At 36.8% G+C, this 22,502-nt stretch overlaps 1 protein-coding gene across 1 annotated transcript in view; it reads left to right on the top strand.

Moving 5' to 3' along the window:
* Positions 1 to 4,273: 4,273 nt before the first annotated feature.
* Positions 4,274 to 22,502, top strand: part of CTNNA3 (catenin alpha 3) — a 1,922,060-nt gene continuing 1,903,831 nt past the window's right edge. The window contains exon 1 of the mRNA XM_061405110.1: positions 4,274 to 4,448. The gene's annotated coding sequence lies outside the window, so the exon portion shown is untranslated. The remainder of the gene's footprint in view (positions 4,449 to 22,502) is intronic.

The following is a 22,502-nucleotide window of genomic DNA, read 5'->3' as shown; positions in this document are numbered from 1 at the left end:
ATTGAGATATAATTGACCTACAATGCTATGTTAGTTCCAGGTGCACAACATATTGATTTGATATTTCTGTTATAATCACCATAAATGAGATAGGTTTGAAAGGAAAAATCAAGAACTCTTTTTTGGGTACAGAATGAGTTTGAAATGTATGTTTGCTATGCAAATGGAAATAGCAGTTGGATATATGCCTCTGGGTTCATGCGAGAGGTCTGGGTTGGGGATACAAGTTTGAGAATTGTTAGCCTGTGAAGGTGTGACTGTTGAATGAATCAGTTAGCTCAATTCTTGCATTTCACTTTGCTCTGCTACACCTCCCTTTCTCATTCCTTAATGACACATTGGTGGGTTCCATAATTTTCCTGCCATTTTCAGTGCTTTAAGGCCTGCTTAGTCCAGTTTGAAACTTTCATCTTCCAATTTAAATCTCATCTCCTCCCTTTCCTCCAGCACTGACCAGATGTCCTCTTGAGGGACCTGAAAGGAGGAAGGGGCAAGATGGACTTTTCCACCACTTCTCCTGCTCTGATATCTTCTAGAGGAGATGAGTAGTTGGCCTAATTCCTCTAATTTTTCAAGTCCCCCAACTTTTCCTCTATTGGGGCTGAGAGGGAAGCATAAAATGCTTTTCTTAACTGATTTTCAGTAAGCCCCAGAGTGAGATGTCTGTCCTCAGATACAGAAAATCCCTTAGCATGTGGTGTACACAGAAGGCTTCTTTTTCTTTCATTTTGAGCCTTAGTTGCCAATTCTGAGCAATAAGAAAAATTCCACTCAGCATCCTATTACAGATCTCATTTTTAAAACGGTCAGATTGGATAATGTAATCCCTGAGGTGACTTATGGATTTGGCCACATGGAGGTTGTGGATAGACTTTAAAATGGTCCTTATGGCATTGAAGGTGACAGGAGTCACATGGAATGGGTCTGTAGAATAAATGAGAAGTGAAAACACAGGTATATGGCAAGCAACTCGGGGACGTGTTGTGATGAAGGCAGCAGAGAACTTGGGAGGAGCAGCTGCAGAGATCTGTAAGGTGAAGCTGATGTTTGTTCGATGTTTTAAAATTAAAGATAGTGGCCTGACTTTCTGCCAAGACAAGTAGAGAAGGGATTATAATGAAGTACATGAGATAACAATGAAAGAGCAGAGTCCTAGCAAAGGTAGGAGAAGAAGGGATCCAGAGCAGAAGAGGAGAGATTAACCTTTGGTAGGAGGAAGAGTACAGCTTGAATTGTAATAAGAGAGAAGGCAGGACTCGAGTGGGTAGATTTGTAGATTTGATGATGAGAAGGTAGGGGCTGTCTTCCAAGATGGCTTGTTTTTGTGAATGAGGCAGGAGAGTTGGTTAATAGCTAATAACAAGGTGGGTAGAAAGAGAGAGTGGGGTAAACATCTTTTTGCTACAGTATACAAATGTTGAAATAGGAGCAGATTCATCTAAAACACCCAAAAAAGTCCCAGAACTATTTATCACATATTTTTGGAATAAAATATCTTTAATTATCACAAACTGAAAGTATTCTTTACTTCAAATATCATCTTAAAAAGGTGTGACAGAGGCGAGGTGAGGTGAACAACACAGAGGCTATTTGGAATGCTGGAATGAGAAAGAGGATTTTGGGTGGGACATTCCAACTTCCATCTTGTGTTTAAACTCCATCTAGGTGCCTCTCCTTAGTCAATAAAACAGGAATTAGGAAAAAAAAAGTGTTATAGCTGTTCAGAAAATTACATATTTTTAGGTCTCAATCTGAAAGCCAATATTTTAAGGTGTCATATATAGAATAAAATGGACTCATGGTTCATGCAAAAGCTACTTCCATTTTTTAAGGGATTTTAATGTAAAGAAGAAACTGTATTCCATTCTGATTAAAATACTGATTATACCCTGAAAGGCTGATTTCCCAGGAGGGACTGCTGATAGAGATTGAGGTGTTTTCTTTTTGGAGGCCTCCCTTCTGTTCCTCTAATCTAACTGGCCCCTAACACAGGGCTCTGCGTCAAGGGGCTCCTCAGTACATGCGGTTGAGTGAGTTTGTCTGGGGCCAGCCCTGATGCCTAGAGCCAAAGATACCCTTGATTACCTCAGAAGGATTTCTATGATGGCTCTGATTTATTCTTTTTTCCCTTTTTATCTAGCTCCCCTATCCTTAACCTTTGTTTGCTTGCAGGAAGAATGTGAGCCAAAATTTTGAAGTTTTAAAAGTATAAAGAAAGAAAACAAGTAAATAGGGAAGGATAATAAATACTGAACAAGACTGGGCAAGGTGACAAGATGGAATTACTGTGAAAATCTGGAAGGGGGCCAGGGCACAAAATGCAGTGGCTGTGTAGTTTACAGGAACTATTTAGTGTTCAGCATGCTTCAGTGATCACCCAGAGAAAGCCAGATTTTTCCGGTTTTGTTTGCTACCCTATAGTTTGCTATGGAAATCTGACATAGGTGATCTGTATTTTCTGTCACCCAACTGATATAAATATAGACTGTGGGGCCTCTGCTCATCAAATCTGACGTGATTTGAATTGCTAGGAGGAGGACCTCTTGTGGCTATAGTGGGAAATACTTCAGCTGAAACCTATCTTGGAGGCTGCAGACATTTTTAAGAGGGAATAAAAAAACACACAACTTTATAGAGCTCTTTAAAATTATATTTCACTATTTATACTATTTAATTGCTTTTATTATACCAAGTAATACAATTGCATCTGTATTGCCTCTCTGAGGAGCTCATTGTAATTTGAAGCACTTCAGATTTGATCCATGTAAAATCACATATCCCCTGAAAAGTAGATAGAAAGAATAGGGGTTTTCATCTCTATTTTGCAGATGGAAAGGAGAGGTACAGAGCAGGTAAGTAACTTATCTGTGGCTTTAAAGTAGGAGCAGGCTGGCTTATAAGAGAATTTGGGTATCTAATCTTGGGCTCAATTCAACAGTCTGTGTTTAGAAAACATTCATTATTAAAGCTCTAAAACAAAAACTTCTATTTTGCAAGTGAAAAGTGATTTCTTTATTCAAGAAAAGATGGATTGAGAGACATAAAACTTACCCTTTGTTTTCACTGTGAAAAGAGGCTGCTCCTAGATTCTCCAGGGGGAAAAAGCTGCTTAAAAAAAAATCTGGGGAAGACAGTATGTTAGCAACTAAGAATCGTTAGAGAAATGTAATGTCAAGTGTATGCACATTTTAAAGGAAGCTACATAAAAATAGTTATTTCACAGATTTTCCTAGAAATCATATAAATGAGACCTCTTTCATAATTGATTCTCTCTGACAATTTGCAGACCTTGCCTTTTCCTCTTAGCTCCCTAATATTTGTTCTAAGAGTGCCTATAGAGCTAATAAATAAATGCCCGTGGCGGATTCATGTTGATGTATGGCAAAACCAATACAATATTGTAAAAAAAAAAAAAAAAAGAAACCTTAATAAAAAATTTTTTTGAATTCAGCCTTTTAAGAACAGGAATGCCAAAACTCAAACGAATAGTTCTATTTTAGGGGTAGTGACCACCTACTACTACAGTCACTACTTTTATGACTTTGGAAGAATGTCACAAAAGTGTTAATGCCTAAAAGAATATGGTACAAGTTCACGTGGGGTGTCAAGGAATAGATGAAGTGATAAAACATAAAGCAGAGGTATGGAAGATTGTTCCGGTGAATGTTAAGATGTTGATAGTGAGGAGATTAAAAAGGGAAAGAGGAAATATATAAAAGAATAGCTGTAGGAAAAAGAAATTTTGTTGGAAAAGAGGTTTTTTTTTTTTTTGGTGATTTTAATAATGGTTTCACCTATGGAGCTTTAGGTAAGTCTTCACTTACATTCTTTACTAATAATTACATGGGTCTAACCCTAGAAGCACAGAGCATGATGCTTGGTAAGATTTCAGAGGAAAAACTATCTCAGATGTGACATAGAATTCTACGGTACTGAAGACATTGAATTTTACATAATTGGTTTTTGATGTGTGAATTTCCTGGACTTTCCTATTATCCCTGCTTTATCATTTTTCACTCTCGATAATTGCAGCATTCAGCTTTAATTAGATGTGAGAGGTCCTTGTTTTAGAAAGGTACTAGAGAAATGCAGATCCTACGTATTTAGAGCTTCCTGACAGCTATGTTTGTAGATCTCTGGGTAAAGTATGTGTCTGGCCTTTTTCAACAAAGTATTTTCAGTAACAAGTTGTCAGTGAGGTCAGTGACTAGCAGTTCAGGATTAGATACCACCCACCCTGGTTTGTAACCTCCCCCTTCTTTCTCATCCTGGGTGAATGACGCTCAGCTGAAGTGACTGCCCCACTGTCACTGCCTCTCAGTTTGGTACTCTGCAACTCTGTGACTAACCAAGGAGTCTTATTTTTTTTCTCCCCCAAACTCTTTTTGGAAAATTTCCTACAAGAGCCGAATTTTAAACACATTTACTCTATAGGAAGCAACAGAAAGGTAAGAGTCAAGTTGTAAAAAGAGGAGCTGGACTTCAGTGCATTCTTGTTTCTGCGTTGAAATTGCTCTGCCTTAGTTACATATTGTAGGTTTAAAGTGTGGGGTTTCTTTCTGAATTAAAGAACATTACATTACTATATAAAACGGGAATGTTTTGACTAGTCATGTTGAGAAATATAGGCTTTCATGCGAAGTTTAAAGTTATAAATAACTTTCAAACTAGTGCCAGGGGAAGCTAGTAGCCAAGGTCGTGCTTTGCATTCAGAGAGTTTCTGGCTATAAAAAGCCGATTGGGATCCAGTGCAGGAAAAGATAAGATATGGACTGGATGCATGTGCCTTGGCATGGGGTTGGGGCAAAATATTTGAAGGGATTTTACTTTCAACCCAAAACTTGTTCACAGTAATGGGAGATTTTTAAAATGAGATAGTGGCAAAAGCCTTACTTTTTGAATTTAATATTTGCCTTATATACTTGTTTTATAATTGTCAATAATATTAGGAAATTGAGGAATCTCTCAGTGCTATCTTTACTGCCATTTATAATCAAATGAAAATCACACTGGATGAGATGAATATGGGAAATAGTCATCAGTCATGTAAAGAGAAGGTCATTATCTGACAGTGGCTGGGTGACTGCAAGCAATTGCTCTCAGTTGCACTGAAAACAGAACTGGAGAGAAGTACAAACGGAAACAAGAAGAAATTTAGGTTAGGCATCAGGAAGTTCATTAACTGTACATGTTTTGAGTCATGGATACGCACCACTAAGACAGTTGCAACATATCTGATGATGTAAGAGATCCAATGATTTGCTTAAAACACACACGTGGGAAAAATAGGATTTCAAATTAGCCTTGGTCCTGGGTTTATGGCTAGGTTTTTTTAGACAGACTAAAATGTCAACATACTGAGAACAATTGTGGTTTGGAGATAGAGATTATCAGTAGTCAAATTCAAATGGCATATTTGGATGAACTATTAAAATTTTGTTATCCACCATAAAAAAATTACCTTAGTAGTGGCATAGGACAATTTGTTAAATGGAGAAGCCCAAAATACCAACAGCATGCTGCTGCTGCTAAGTCACTTCAGTCGTGTCCGACTCTGCGACCCCATAGACGGCAGCCCAACAGGCTCCCCTATCCCTGGGATTCTCCAGGCAAGAACACTGGAGTGGGTTGCCATTTTCTTCTCCAATGCATGAAAAGTGAAAAGTGAAAGTGAAGTCGCTCAGTCGTGTCTGACTCTTAGCGACCCCATGGACTGCAGCCTACCAGGCTCCTCCATCCATGGGATCCAGGCAAGAGTACTGGAGTGGGGTGCCATTGCCTTCTCTGGCCAACAGCCTATATACAACTATTTCCATTTGTTGTGTCCTATACACAGTCTGTGTCTCTCTTCTTAACTGAGTGAAATATTTTGGGTTGTTATAGTAAAATTTATTTTTATTTTCATTATAAAAGTGATATGAGTTCATTGTAGGGATTTTAAAAGCACAGACAAAATTATCTGTAATCTCATTGATACATTTTCTTTTAGTCTTTTTTCTCTGCACAACTTTAAAATGAATTGCAGTAATACTGTGGATAAAATTTGGAACCTTGCTTTTCATTTAACCTTTACCAAAACATTTTCCATATAATATTACCTAGTCTACATAGATGTTATTTTAGATTGCTAACATTCTTCCAAGTGAATAGATATAATTTTATTAATCATTGTTTAACATCTAGGTGCTATGGTGTGTGTGTTTGTGTATTTGTTTATTTTAAAGGTAATTTCCCTAAGCTCTGTTTTTAAGTGTAGACTTGTCAGATTAGGGGAAATTAGAGTTGAAGACAAAGATTGTGATTTTTTAAGAAGATGGCTTTTACTGGTTTTCTTTTAAGGTTTTGTATAATTCTTTATCTACCAAATGAAATATTTATTGAGTGTCTGTGAGATGCAAAACATAGTTATTAGGCACAGAGATAGCAATATATTTAGTATTTGGAAGGATCTTCTCTAGTTACAAAATTTCTCCTTATGGACTTTCACAAGTATCAACAAAGCTACATGTTGAAAATTCTTCATCTCTGCCCGAAACCAATAGACAGTATTATTGACTACTTACATTATTTTGGACTTTAAAACAACAGAATTTATAAATAACTTTTGTAGAGGATTATCTATATGTTGTTCATATTTATATGAATTTTATGATCTGTGACAAAGAAATAGAATTAGGAAGAACAAATATTTTATAATAGAAGTCTGTGGAAATTAGAATTATTTGGAGGAAATCTAGGCAGCAAAGTGTAAAGAAAAAGTATAGAAGGTGCATGTTAAAACAGAGTTTCAGTTTTCAGATTTTCTGCTTATGGAAACATGAGAATGGAGTATGGCATGAGTAGGGTGGGAATTAGGGAAGATATGAAATTTTAATTCTGTTATTGGTGTTGAATTTGGGACTTATGGTTATATAAATAGAATATATTGAAGTAAAAAGCCAAGAAATTGCTAATAAATAAAACGATTTGATTTTCAGAGGTAGTGGCTGGTACAGAGAAGTCAAAATGGAGAGAGTAGAGGTATCAGTATTTGGTGGGAGGTAAGGTATAGGGTTGTGCATATTTAAAGAATATATTTTGCCTGCATCACCTTGTTTTAATTGTAGAATTTTATTTTTTCAGTGGTATTTAGAGAAAAATCATAGCTATGGAGGGATGGGAGTTCCATTCTTTGTTCACTCTGAACTTCTGCTAGCATGTTTCTATTTTTTCTTTGATATAGGAGGGATTAAGACTTAAGTAGAGAAGTTGGCAGCCCAATCTTGCCTGAAGAGAAACTATGTGCTTCGTAATGAAGACTTAAAAATAGTGTTTATTTATGGATCATTGGCTCATGGGAATGTTACTCTAGAGACTCAAAAAGAATGATTTTCTAAATCTTGTTTCGATACTGGATTTTAAGTGACATGATATTGTGGAACTTTGGGTGGAAGTCCAGAGTTTTGCCAAATTGCAAACCTAATGGAAAGTGACAGATAATTGAGACTATAGAATTTTTGAAAATGAACATGACTGTTAGCTGTTGCACCTGATTTTCACATGCTTAATTACTATTTTTAACTATATTATTGCTGTCTGGTACACAGCCAGTAATCTGCTACCAATTTAATCACTAACTTCCAGGATCTGAGAAGTGACTAAATTCCTATGTGCAAATAGTAAATTAGGTCAAATTTATTTGGGACCCCCCCGCCCCCCCGCCCCAACTCCCTTGCTTCTTTTTCCTGCTTTTCATTATCCTAACTGGCATGCTTGTGCTGCTTCAGGTCCCTCCATTAATGGTGAAAAACATTTGATGGAGAAGGTAATGTTTAGTACAAAAACCTTTAAGTATTGGAACTTGAAGACTTTAGCCCATATTTTATATTAGCACCATTCAAAACGTGATCAGCAGTTCTCAGTCATGAAACTGGTTCATGAAAGGAGCCTATACAAGCATTTATCTTCTTTGTTTATATGCATATGGAATAGAGAATTGGGTTGGAGTTGTACTAGATAATACATGAATAACGAGATTATAAATGAATAACTAGAATGAATAATATCTAGTATGATTAACTAGATAATGAATGAATTACCAGGTCTCAGCTGATGAATCTTCTGGAGGTAGTATCAATGCAAAGAGGCCTTGGGTTAGCTCATTGAGAAAACAGAATAACAGAGAAGCAGGATTCCTCAAAGGGCTACTTTGGCTCTACTCCAACATTGGCCTTGGAATTATTTGCTCTTTCTAGATGACTTGTGAACCAGATAATACTCTTAGTGCTGGGGATAGATACTAGTGAACCAAATTAAAGCCCTGCCCTTGTGGTGTTTCCTTTCTAGTGTTTGTGTTTTTATGGATAGGGATGAAGATGAAGGGAGAGTGAGAAATAAAACCTACCTCTCTGTGGTTCTCCAGAAGTACCAGGGTTTTTCTTAGTCCAGGGCTGGAGCTCATAGATTACGTTTCCATGGAAATTTGCAGGATTAATTAGCTTTTATGTTAGAATCAGCAGTTCCCTTTCCAATATAGGTTAACAAAGGAATCCTAGTTTTAAGAATCAAATAATCAATGATATGCATTTTTGGTTGCCTATGCAATATCCATGTATTCTGCTCTTGCTAACTTACAGAACCCTGATTTAGGTCAAGAAATAAAGGCTTTATGCTATATGTAGTTATCTGCATCTTGTGTCCCCCCTGCTTTCCCTAAATTAGGATAGTTACATTTAGTTAAGATATATGCATAGCAATTCATGTAGACCTACCTCATTTTTTTTCAATTTCTTCGTAGTGTTTTACTACTATATGTGAAACAGGAGAGAAGGGGGCAAGTCACAACCTTTAAAAGAATGACATAGCCATGGGACACGGCATGAATTGGTTAAAACCAACTAGTCCAAGATAGTGGAAGATTTGGTTCCCAGTGGACCTTGAACTTCATTATATGCTCATTGTCATACATTAGCATGCTAAATGACACACCCACAAACACTATGACAGTTCTGAGGCTCACCATAAAAGTAAAAAAGTGAATGGTGGCCCAGTTCCTGGAAATCCCCACTCTTTCCCTGAATATTATAGTTGAAATAATTCACTGACTCATTAGTCTATGAGATTACCCAACCCATAAAAGCTAACTACCCCATATTTTGGGGCCTCTCGGCTTCTGAGATGGCCCACACTCTGTCTGTGGAGTTATTTCTCCCAAAGCCATTCTTGCCTTTTGAGATGGACTGCATTCTGTCTATGGAACATGCATCTCTAAATAAATTCACTTCTTACTTATCACTTTGTCTCTTACTGAATTCTTTCTGCAATGAGACGTAAAGAATATGAGCTTCATTTTTGAATTTATTTAACAAACTTTTGGCTGCACTGAGTCTTTGTTGCCTCATCAGGGCTTCTTGTTGGGTGCACAGACTAATCTTTATTTCACTAGAAGGAGGATCCTTAACCACTGGCCCATCAGGGGAGTCCCAAACCTGAACTTCCTTATATACTGAGACCAGATATATAATTTTAGTTAAAGACTGTGGGTTCAAGTCCTTATTTGGATTTAGGTTGGGTTAGAGTCCTGGCACGTGGTTCAAGTTCCATCTGAGTTGTACAGTTTCATATGGATGTAGCATAATATATTTAGCTCATTCTATATTGATGAATATGTTTATTGTTTTTCATATATATTTTTTATGTTGCTATGCCATAATGATTAAATGCTTAAATTTCTTTTATATAATGCTTAAATTCTCCAATATGCTTAAATTCTTAAATGCTTTAATTCTCCATAATGCTTAAAATTCTCCAAGCTAGGCTTCAGCAATATGTGAACTGTGAACTTCCTGATGTTCAAGCTGGTTTTAGAAAAGGCAGAGGAACCAGAGATCAAATTGCCAACATCTGCTGGATCATCGAAAAAGCAAGAGAGTTCCAGAAAAACATCTATTTCTGCTTTATTGACTATGCCAAAGCCTTTGACTGTGTGGATCACAATAAACTGTGGAAAATTCTGAAAGAGATGGGAATACCAGACCACCTGATCTGCCTCTTGAGAAATTTATATGCAGGTCAGGAAGCAACAGTTAGAACTGGACATGGAACAACAGACTGGTTCCAAATAGGAAAAGGAGTACATCAAGGCTGTATATTGTCACCATGTTTATTTAACTTACATGCAGAGTACATCATGAGAAACGCTGGACTGGAAGAAACACAAGCTGGAATCAAGATTGCTGGGAGAAATATCAATAACCTCATATATGCAGATGACACCACCCTTATGGCAGAAAGTGAAGAGGAACTAAAAACCCTCTTAATGAAAGTGAAAGTGGAGAGTGAAAAAGTTGGCTTAAAGCTCAACATTCAGAAAACGAAGATCATGGCATCCGGTCCCATGACTTCATGGGAAATAGATGGGGAAACAGTGGAAACAGTGTCAGACTTTATTTTTGGGCTCCAAAATCAGTGCAGGTGGTGACTGCAGCCATGAAATTAAAAGATGCTTACTCCTTGGAAGGAAAGTTATGACCAACCTAGATAGCATATTAAAAAGCAGAGACATTACTTTGCCAACAAAGGTTCGTCTAGTGAAGGCTATGGTTTTTCCTGTGGTCATGTATGGATGTGAGAGTTGGATTGTGAAGAAGGCTGAGCGCCGAAGAATTGGTGCTTTTGAATTGTGGTGTTGGAGAAGACTCTTGAGAGTCCCTTGGACTGCAAGGAGATCCAACCAGTCCATTCTGAAGGAGATCAGCCCTGGGATTTCTTTGGAAGGAATGATGCTCAAGCTGAAACTCCAGTACTTTGGCCACCTCATGCGAAGAGTTGACTCATTGGAAAAGACTCTGATGCTGGGAGGGATTGTGGGCAGGAGTAGAAGGGGACGACAGAGGATGAGATGGCTGGATGGCATCACTGACTCGATGGACGTGAGTCTGGGTGAACTCTGGGAGTTGGTGATGGACAGGGAGGCCTGGCGTGCTGTGATTCATGGGGTTGCAAAGAGTCGGACACGACTGAGCGACTGATCTGATCTGATCTGATTGCATAATGAATATCCCTGTTCACATATCTTGATGTAATTTTATGAATATATCTTTAGGATAAATTCATTACATAGAATTGCTAAGTCAAAAGGAATGTTCATTTTACAATTTAATAAGTATTACCTTTAATTGGAAATATCAACTGAAGGTTAAAGAGTATAGAGTATTCATAATTTAAAATTTGAGAGCTCTTATCATATTTTTCTTCAAGAAGTTCATATCAATTTTTACCCCCACAAACAGCATATGTTGAAAGCTTATGTCCCTAACTCTTACCACTGTTGATAATGATCTTTTAGTGATAGGTAAAAATTATATCTTGTTCTTTTGATTTGTATTTGATTAATAGTAAGTATGGTTGAGCAATTTCTAAATATTAGCCCATTGTATTTCTTTTTTATACAAATTGCCTTTCCATATTTTTTGCTCTTCTTTTCTTTTCCAGTTTTATTGAGATATAATTGTTATACATCACTGTATGTTTAAAAAGTCCAGCATAATGGTTTGTTTTACATGTATAGTTGACCCTTGAACAACATGAATTGAATGACACAGATCCACTTATAAGCAAATTTTTTTTTCAATAGTAAATAATATTATATTACATTATCTGTGGTTGGTTGAATCTTCAGATGTAGAACTGAAGATATGGAAGAACTGTGGATGTGAATAGTAACTCTAAACTATATGTGGAGTTTTGACCGTTAGGAGGGTCAGTGTCCCTAATTCCTGTGCTGTTCAAGGATCACCTGTATTGTAAAATGATTACTGTGATAAGTTTAGTTTGCATCCATCGTTTCATATAGACACAATAAAAAGAAAAGAAAAAAAAGAAACTAAAGTTTTTTTAGTTTAGTAAACTCTTAGGGTTTACTCTCTTGATAACTTTCATGAATGTCATACAGCAGTGTTAACTATAATCATGTCGTACATTACATCCCAAGGGCTTATTTATTTTAAAACTGGAAATTTGTTCCTTTTTCACCAAAATTTGTTACTTTCCTCCAGTTCTCCTTCCCCCAACCACAATGCCCCATCTCTGGTAAGCACAAATATGATCTCTTTTTGTATGACTTTTTTTAAAAGATTCCGCATACAAATGAGATTATACAATATTTTTCTTTCCTCTGTCTGTCTTATTTTACCAACCATAATGCCCTCAAGTTCCATTCATGTTGGTATAAATGGCAGGATTTCCTCATTTTTTAATGGCAGAATAATATTTCTTTATACAGTGTATATATACCACAACTTCTTTATGCATCAATCAGTGGACACTAAAGTTGTTTCCATGTCTAAGCTATTATAAATAATACTGCTATGAATATGGGGGTGCAGATATCTTTTTGAGTTAGTGCTTTGTTTCTTTTGAATATATTCCCAGAAGTAGAATTGCTGGATTGTATAGTAGTTCTATTGATAATTTTTGAGGAACCGCCATACTGTTTTCCACAGTGGCTGCACCAGTTTACAATCTCACCGAGATAGTACACAAGGGTTCCCTTTTCTCCACATCCTTGCATGTTATCTGTTGTCTTTTTGATTATGGCCATTCTATGGTATGAGGTGACATCTCATTGCAATTTTGATTTGCATTTCCCTAATGACGTTAGGGATTGATGCTGAGCATCTTTCAATGTACCTGTGGACCATTTGTTTATAGTCTTTAGAAAAACGTGTATTTCCAATCTTTTACCCACCCTTAGTTGTTGGTTTTTTTTTTTTTTTGCTATTGAGTTGAATAAGTTCTTTCTTTATTTTGGATATTAATCCCTTACTGAATATATGATTTGCAGGTATTTTTCCCTATTCTGTAGGTTTTCTTTTCACTTTGTTGATTGTTTATTTTGCTGTGCAGAAGCTTTTTAGTTTGATGTATTCCCAATTGTTTATTTTGGCTTTTGTTTCCATTGCCTGAGGAAACCAACAAACAAAAATACTACTAAAACCTATGTCAAAAGTATGCCATGCTTACTGCATATGGTTTCTTCTAGAAGTTTTATGGTGTTAGTCCTTACATTTAAGTCTTTAATCTACTTTAGGTTAATTTTTGTGAGTGGTGTAAGGTAGGGGTCTAGTTTTATTCTTTTACACGTGAATATCCAATTTTTCTAACACCATTTATTGAAGAGACTCTTATCCATTGAGTATTCTTGGCTCCGTTGTCAAATATTAGTTGACTTTATACTTAGGTTTACTTCTGGGCTCTCTATTCTGTTCCACTGGTCTATTTGTCATTTTTGTGCCAGTATCATGCTGTTTTGATTGCTATAGCTGTATGGTAAACTTGAAATCAGGAAGTAAGATGCCTCTCACTTTGTTGTTTTTTCTCAGGATGACTTGGCTATTCTGGGTCTTCTGTGGTCCTATATAAACTTCAGAAGTTTTTTCTACTTCTGAAAAAATGCCATTGAAATCCTGATAGGAATTGCATTGAATCTATAGGTGGTTTTTGGTCAGTCTAGAGACTGATGTTTCAACAATAATAATTCTTGAAATCCATGAACAATGGATACTTTTCCATCTATTTTTGTCTTCTTAAATTTTTTCATCAATGTTTTCAGAGTAAAGATCTTTCACCTTCTTGCTTAAGTTTATTCCCAAGTATTTTACTGTTTTTCACGCTATTTTAAATGGAATTGTTTTCTTTTATTCTTTTTCAGATAATTCATTGTTAGTGTATAGGAATGCTACTGATTTTTGTATGTTAATTTTGTATCCTGCAACTTTATGAAATTCATTGATTAGAATGAGTTTTTTCAGCTTTTCAGTAGAGTCTTTAATATTTTCTATATATAAAATTATGTCATTTTCAAATAGTGACAGTTTTACTTCTTCCTTTCCAAATCTGACGCGTTTTATTTTTTTTTGTGTGTGTGATTGCTCTGGCAAGAAGATCCAGTACTTATTTTTTTTTAATTGCCCCATAGTAAATTAAGAAAATTATTATTTTTTTGTTTGCTTAATGTTTTGCAAGTATTTGCCTCCAATTTTTTGTTTATTTTACTTTTATGTTTTATTTTAAAATCATACATAAAATAAAATATTTTTGTGTTCAGTTTTTAAAACCTTTTCCTTTATGGCTTCTGAATTTTGTGTTTGGTTAGAAAGGATTTTCTACTTCAATTATTATACATAACTGTATTATATATAAATTCGCTCATACTGTCTTTCAGAATTTATAACTTTTGCTATATCTGGAATTGATTTTGAGCAAAGAAATGAGTCTTGGAATCAGCTGAATTTTGATTTTTCTTCTAAATGTTTATTTAGTTGATCTAATATGATTTATGTAAGAGTCACTCTTTCCTGCTAATTTAAAATCTTTATCATAAGATAAATTTATATTAGAGTCTGTGTTTCACTCTTTCTCCTGTTGTGGCAATATTCTTTAAAAAAAAATTTATTTTACATTGAGTATAGTTGATTTACAATGTTGTGTTAGTTTCAGGTGTACAGCAAAGTTTTTAATATAGTTTTTTTAATATATTATGTATGCTGCTGCTGCTGCTGCTAAGTTGCTGCAGTCGTGTCCGACTCTGTGTGACTCCAGAGAGGGCAGCCCACCAGGCTCCGCTGTCCCTGGGATTCTCCAGGCAAGAACACTGGAGTGGGTGGCCATTTCCTTCTCCAATGCATGAAAGTGAAAAGTGAAAGGGAAGTTGCTCAGTCATGTGTGCGTGTATATATATATATATATATATTCATTCTTTTTCAGATTCTTTTGTCATATAGGTTATCACAGAATACTGAGTAGAGTTCCGTATTCTATACAGTAGGTTCTTGTTGGTTTTCTGTTTTATATATAGTAGTTTGTATATGTTAATCCCAAGCTCTTGATTTATCCCACTTTCCCTTTCCCCTTGGTAACCATAAGTTTTTGTGGTAATGTTTTTATCTAATTTTTCTGTAATCTCTACTTTCCCCGCCTTTTCTTTTCATCTTTATTTATTCTAAAAAAATTTTTTTTTCATTCAGGAGGACTTAAAATATTGTGTTGGTTTCAGGCATGTAGCAAAATGATTCAGTTCTTTTTCAGTTTATATTCCATTATAGATTATTATAAGATATTGAAAATAATTTACTGTGCTAAATAGTAAATCCTTGTTGCTTATTTATTTTATTTATTGAAGTTTGTATCTGTTAATCACATACTCATTTGATCCTCTCTCCCTCCCTGTTCCTTTTGGTAACTATGTTTGTGTTCTATGTCTATGAGTTTGTTTCTGTCTTTATATATGAATTCATTTGTATTATTATTATTTTTAAAAATTAATTAATTTATTTTTGGTTGCACTGGGTCTTCATTGCTGCATGTGAACTTTCTCTAGATGTGGCAAGCGTTTGTTGGTGGCCACTTGGATTATTTCCATGTCTTGGTTATTATAATGCTGCCATGAACATTGGGGTGCTTCTGTGTTTTCAAATTAGAGTTTTCAATTTTTTCTTGATATATATCCAGAAGTGTGATCATTGGATCATATAATAGCTCTAGTTCCATTTTTTTGAGGAACTTCTCTACTGTTTTCCATAGTGGCTGCACTGATATTTAACGTTCCCACCAACAGTGTGGGAAGGTTCTCTTTTTTCCACACCAGCATTTATTTGTAGATTTTTCAATGGTGGCCATTCTGACTGGTGTGAGGTGACACATCATTGTGTTTTTGATTTATATTTCTTTAGTAATTAACAATGTTAAGCATCTTTCCATGTGCCTGTTGGCTATCTGTGTTTTTGGAAAAGCATCTACTTAGGTCTTCTGCCCATTTGTTGATTGAGGCATTTACTTTTTTTTTTCCCCCTCAATTTTGAGTTGTATGAGCTCTTTGTGTATTTTGGGTATTAACTCCTTGTTGGTCACATTGTTTGCAAGTATTTCCTCCCATTTCATACATTGTCTTTTTGTTTTACTGATGATTTTCTTTGCTGTGCAAAAACTTTGAAGTTTGATTAGGCCCCATTTGTTTGTTTTTGCTTTTATTTCTGTTTGCTTTGGGAGGTGAATCTAAGAAAATATTACTATAATTTATGTCTGAGAATGTTTTTCCCTATGTTCTTGTTTAGGAGTTTTATGGTGTCATTTCCTATATTTAGATCTTTAAACCATTTTGAGTTTGTTTTTGTATGTGGTGTGAGTTTTCTAATTTCATTGATTTATATATAGCTGTCCAGCTTTCCTTACACCCAACACTTTTTTTTCCCATTGTATATTCTTGCCTCCTCTGTAGTATAGTAATTGACTGTAGGTGCATGGGTTTATTTCTAGGCTCTCTATTCTAGTTCATTGATCTGCAAGTCTGTTTTTGTGCCAGTACCACACCGTTTTGATTACTGTAGCTTTGTAGTATAGTCTGAAGTCTGGTTATACCTCCGGCTTTGTTCTTTTTCCTCAGGATTGCTTTGGCAATTCTGGGTCTTTTGTGATTCTATATATATTGTAGAACTTTGTGGGGGGGGAATAATTTTGATTTTTAAAAATCATTTTATTTATTTATTTTTATTTATGGCTATGCTGGGTCTTTATTGCTGGGCATGGGCTTTCTCTAGTTGTGGTATATAGACTTCTCATTGCAGTGGCTTCTCTTGTTGCAGAGCATGGGCTCTAGGGCACACAGGCTCCAGTATTTGTGGCACATGGGCTCAGTAGTTGCAGCTCCTGGGCTCTAGAACACAGGCATAGTAGGTTCTATTGTGGCACCCTGGCTTAATTGTTCCGTGGCCTGTAGGATCTTCCTGGATCAGGGATTGAACCTATGTCTCTTGCATTGGCAAGTGGATTCTTTACTACTGAGCCACTAGGGAAGCCCTATATTGTAGGATTATTTGTTCTAGCTCCGTGAAAAATGTCATTGTTAGTTTGATAGGAATTGCATTAAATGTGTAGATTGTTTTGGGCAGTATGACCAATTTAGCAATATTAATTCTTCCAATCCAGGTGCATGGAATATCTTTCCATGTCGTTGAATTTTCTTAAATTTCTCTTATCAGCGTTTTACAGTTTTCAGCTTATGGGTCTTTTACCTCCTTTAAGTTTATTCCTAGGTATTTTATTTTTTTGATGTGATATTAAAAGGATTATTTTTCCATTATTAGTGTAAAAAAATGCAACTGAGTTTAGTATATTAAGCTTGTATCCTGCTACCTTGCTGATGCAATCCTTACTTTAAGATGCTTTTGAACTGTGGTGTTGGAGAAGACTCTTGAGAGTCCCTTGGACTGCAAGGAGATCCAACCAGTCCATTCTGAAGGAGGTCAGCCCTGGGATTTCTTTGGAAGGAATGATGCTAAAGCTGAAACTCCAGTACTTTGGCCACCTCATTCGAAGAGTTGACTCATTGGAAAAGACTCTGATGCTGGGAGGGATTGGGGGCAGGAGGAGAAGGGGCCGACAGAGGATGAGATGGCTGGATGGCATCACTGACTCGATGGACGTGAGTCTGGGTGAACTCTGGGAGTTGGTGATGGACAGGGAGGCCTGGCATGCTGCAATTCATGGGGTTGCAAAGAGTCGGACACGACTGAGCGACTGAACTGAACTGAACTGAGCTGAACATGTTTTATTATCTGGAAGGATTAATCTTTCTCCGTATTCTTTTCTCCTCCTTCAGGGTTTTCTGATATCTAATCACATACTATTTATTTCCAGATGAATTTTAGTGTAACATTTTAGAAAATTATTATAATAGCCTTTGAATATTTTAATTCAGGGAGAAAATAATGCCCTTTTAATGTTTAATCTCCTTATACATCAGGGCTTCCCTCGTGGCTCAGATGGTAAAGAATCTGCCTGCAGTGCAGGAGACTCAGGTTTGATCTCTGGGTTGGGAAGGTCCACTGAAGAAGGGAATGGCTACCCACTTCAGTATTCTTACCTGAGAATTCCATGGACAGAGAATCCAGGTGGGCTGCAGTCCATGGGGTTGTAAAGAGTAGGACACGACTGAGCAACTAACACAGACACACCAATACATCATCTTTTTGTTTACTCACTTCTTGTTTGTCCTTCAGTAGAGTTGTCTTTACGCAAGTATTTTACACATTTTGGTTGTTATCTTTGGTATTATTCATAGCCTGGCATCTTTCCTTCCATCACATTTTTAACACCGGCTATTTATTTGTAAGAAGGATTTGAGTCCACGTTTGTATTTCTAAGATTGCCTCTGGTGGTTGAGGCACAGCTGATATACAAATGGGACTTGGGGACCCAGATCTCTGAGTGTGCTTCTTCAACTAGGTATATCCTCCCTGAACTGTACCATCATCCAGCCCACATATGTATATGTTAAAAACATTTATTGATTTATTTGCCTGCCTCAGGTCTTAGCTGCGGCACGAGGGATCCTTGATCTTCATTGCGTCATGCGGGATATTTAATTGTTGCATGTGAACTCTTAGTTGTGGTGTGTGGGATCTAATTCCCTGACAAGAGATTGAACCCATACCCCTTCATTGGGAACATGGAGTCTTAGCCACTGGACCCAAGGGAAGTCCCCAGCCCACATGTACTTTATTTTTAAAGCATTTTTATAAAACTTAACTTTTTAAACTGAAAAATTTATATTTGCATGTTTATTTTTATTTTAGTAAAGGGTGCTTTAGCTAGAATTCTTGATTGCAACCAAGAGTCTGGTCTGGATAGCTCTAGCTGAGTTTTTCATAAATGATACTAGACAGTTCATAGATTTTCTGGGAGAGCCATTGAACAGCCAAAGAAAATGCAACTGTAGGAAGAATGGTCCAACTGTACCTGAGGAATGGTCCTATGGGTGTACTAGATTCCATTATTCCTTGCTCTTGCACGGGGCAGTGGAGTCCTTCTACAACTATCCTAGAAGGATCTGACGTCTGTAACCTTTAAAAATCTCATCCAAACTGTCTTTGATGGTGAAATCTGGGTCCCAGTACTTCAAGGGAGTCTGAGAAGAGCAGGTTTCTTAACTTTCCAGTCTCTCCAGTAGAGGAGGAAAGCTGGGCCAGGGCTGGAAATGGTGTTAGCAAACAGCATTTGCCACAGAGGGCTTTCAGTGAAAATATATCTTCCTTTGGCCTTGACCTTAGGTCCTCAGTTCTCTGATTCTCTTTTCACAAGGAAACTGCTATCAGTTTCTGGTGAAAATTAAAAAAGAATTGTTTCATATCAATATGTACAAATTTACTTTTCATCATAGCTACCACTTGGTTGAATTTAATTTATTTTTCTATGCTATTCTTGATTATTTTAATGTTGTTTCTATCTATTGGTGAGGACTGATATTCTCTAGTAAAGACATCAGTCAGTTTAGTTCAGTTGCTCAGTTGTGTCTGACTCTTTGTGACCCCATGGACCACAGCACACCAGGCCTCCCTGTCCATCACCAACTCCCGGAGTTTACCCAATCTCATGTCCATCAAGTCAGTGATGCTATCCAACCATCTCATCCTCTGTCGTCCCCTTCTCCTCCTGCCCTCAATCTTTCCCAGCATCAGGGTCTTTTCAAATGAGTCAGCTCTTTGCATCAGGTGGCCAAAGTATTGGAGTTTCAGCTTCAACATCAGTCCTTCCAATGAACACTCAGGACTGATTTCCTTTAGGATGAACTGGTTGGACCTCCTTGCAGTCCAAGGGACTCTCAAGAGTCTTTTCCAACATCACAGTTCAAAAGCATCAATTCTTTGGCGCTCAGCTTTCTTTATAGTCCAACTCTTACATCCATACATGACCACTGGAAAAACCATAGCCTTGACTAGACAGACCTTTGTTGGCAAAGTAATGTCTCTGCTTTTTAATATGCTATCTAGGTTGGTCATAACTTTCCTTCCAAGGAGTAAGTGTCTTTTAATTTCATGGCTGCAGTCACCATCTGCAGTGATTTTGGAGCCCCCAAAATAAAGTCAGCCAATGTTTCTACTGTTTCCCCATCTATTTGCCATGAAGTGATGGGATAGGATGCCATGATCTTCGTTTTCTGAATGTTGAGCTTTAAGCCAACTTTTTCATTCTCCTCTTTCACTTTCATCAAGCGGCTCTTTAGTTCTTCTTCACTTTCTGCCATAAGGGTGGTGTCATCTGCATATCTGAGGTTATTGATATTTCTCCAAGCAATCTTGATTCTAGCTTGTGCTTCATCCATCCAGCCCAGCATTTCTTTGCATATAAGTTAAATAAGCAGGGTAATATACAGCCTTGACGTACTCCTTTCCTGATTTGGAACCAGTCTGTTGTTCCATGTCCAGTTCTGTTGCTTCCTGACCTGCATACAGATTTCTCAAGAGGCAGGTCAGGTGGTCTGGTATTCCCATCTCTTTCAGAATTTTCCACAGTTTATGGAACTCTTTTGCTTTTTCTTCCTTTTTTTTGTAAGGGCTACAAATTGTTAAAATATGAAATGCTTTTGTATTCCTTCTCTCTGTCTCTAGTAGCCTTCTTTCACTTGGCCTCTGCCTGGGACCCTCTAGATTTTCCTTAGACCCAGCAACTAAAGGATAAACTCTCACATACAGGGGGCTTTCCAAGACCCAGCTCCAGGCTAGACTCTTGATTAGTTGGGGCCTAATCCATGCTGGTTGTTAAATATTTTTAATATCTCCCCTAATTGTAGGCAAATGAAATCCAATTGGATTCTGTATATTTCCTAAGCTTTTTTCTCTGGTTACAGTTCAAATCATACTAATGAGAAAATATATGACAATTTATGTAACTAGTCTCTCTTGATGCACATTTAGGTTGTTTCTAGCTTTTTATTATCACAAAAATACTACACACTGCAGTCCTTGCCTTGCATCTTTTACACATGTTCAGGTTCCTAAACTATTTGTTTAGTCTAAGAATTTGTGCATATAAAATTTTATGGATGTCGCCAGAGTGCCTCCTCAGAAGATGTTTAACCAGTATATACTTCAACCAACAGTATATGGACAGCCAACATTTCTTTAGCTTGTCAAAGAAGATTTTTAAAAAGATATAAAAGTTGTTTTAGTGAAACCAGTGTACCTTCTTTAGTTATAATATTGAAAAAAAGGAGGAGAAAAATTTTATTAGTTTAGTTTGAGTGGCTCTTAATACAACTATACCAAAATGAGATCATTGCTCTCCTTTCCAATTAATAATATTTTGATACTATATTAAAATTTTCTGTGGATTAACATTAGATTTTCAGAATCTGCCTTTACTTAAATATGCTAACCATAATTTTGTGATAATATATTTTTTATTATATTTTTCAGTGTTCTGCAGTATAGTGGTTCTCACCCCAGAATACTTTTGCTTCCCAGGAGACATTTGATAATGTCTAGAGAATCCCAGGGATGGGGAGCCTGGTGGGCTGCCATCTATGGGGTCGCACAGAGTCAGACATGACTGAAGCGACTTAGCAGCAGCAGCAGAGCTATTTGTGATTACTACAACTAGGAGGCTGATGATACTGGCATCTAGTGGATAGAGGCCAAATATGCTGCTGAATATCAGCAACTCAAGACAGCCTTCCCCCACCCAACCCCCGACTCCACAACAAATTATCCAGCCTAAAATGTTAATAGTGCTGAGAATGAGAAGGCCTGCTATAATAAAATACACCTGGAAATGGACATTTATTTAAACATTGTCCCACTGTCTTTTCTGTCTGGTTTATCAATTTCTTAAGATTGTTGGCACAGTCTTTCCTTTTTTAAAAAAAGTAATGAATTTTTGGCTATGCTGGGTCTTGATTGCTCTGCAAGGGCTTTCTCTGGTCACGGTGAACTGGGGCTGCTCTCTAGCTGTGGCGTGGGGCTTCAATAGTTGTGGAGCATGGGCTTAGTTGCCCCATAGCATTAGTGGAATCTTCCCAGACCAGGGATCAAACTGGCATCCCTGAACTGGCAGGCAGATTCTTAACCACTCGACCACCAAGGAAGGTCTTGTTCCTTGGTATATAATATGAAAGCAAGCTTCCTCTCTGTGACTTGTTAACATGGAATCTACCTGGGAGTAGAGGAGCTAGGTTGTACTTTTCTTGTCCTTCCACCCTCAAATTCAACCTAAGAGTTTTTATGTTGTTTTGTGTGTGTTTCACAAGTCTTTGCTCATTGTAGTAGTCCATTATTCTAATAGGCCAATATCACCTTTTCCTTCTTTTGTATGTCCTTTAAAAATCTGAGTCTTTAGAAAACTCCTTAGATAGCACATTGAGTTATTTTTATGTCCAGTCTCTCCCATTTTTTTCCTCACTTGCGGTTGCAGTGGTGAGTTTTATTTTTTGACCTGTCTTTCATTTTAGAATCTCTGGCTCTGGGAAATCCTTATGTTTTCTATAAATTGCTAAGCAATCTAAGGTACTTTGCTTTTTATTTTCTTCCTTGGCCGTAATGAACTCTAAGGTGATGTATTCAATTTTTCCCAAGGTTCCTGTCACTTTCGCTTCACTAACGCATTCCTCTTTGTTGGTAAGGATTAAGCCCAGGGTAGCCCTTCCAGTCTTAGTCTCTTTTGCTCTCTAAATGATGAATTTGCTGATAGAA

The sequence above is a fragment of the Bos javanicus genome, chromosome 28 (assembly GCF_032452875.1).
Source record: "Bos javanicus breed banteng chromosome 28, ARS-OSU_banteng_1.0, whole genome shotgun sequence".
NCBI lineage: Eukaryota > Metazoa > Chordata > Mammalia > Artiodactyla > Bovidae > Bos > Bos javanicus.
This window is presented reverse-complemented; position numbering and strand designations above follow the sequence as displayed.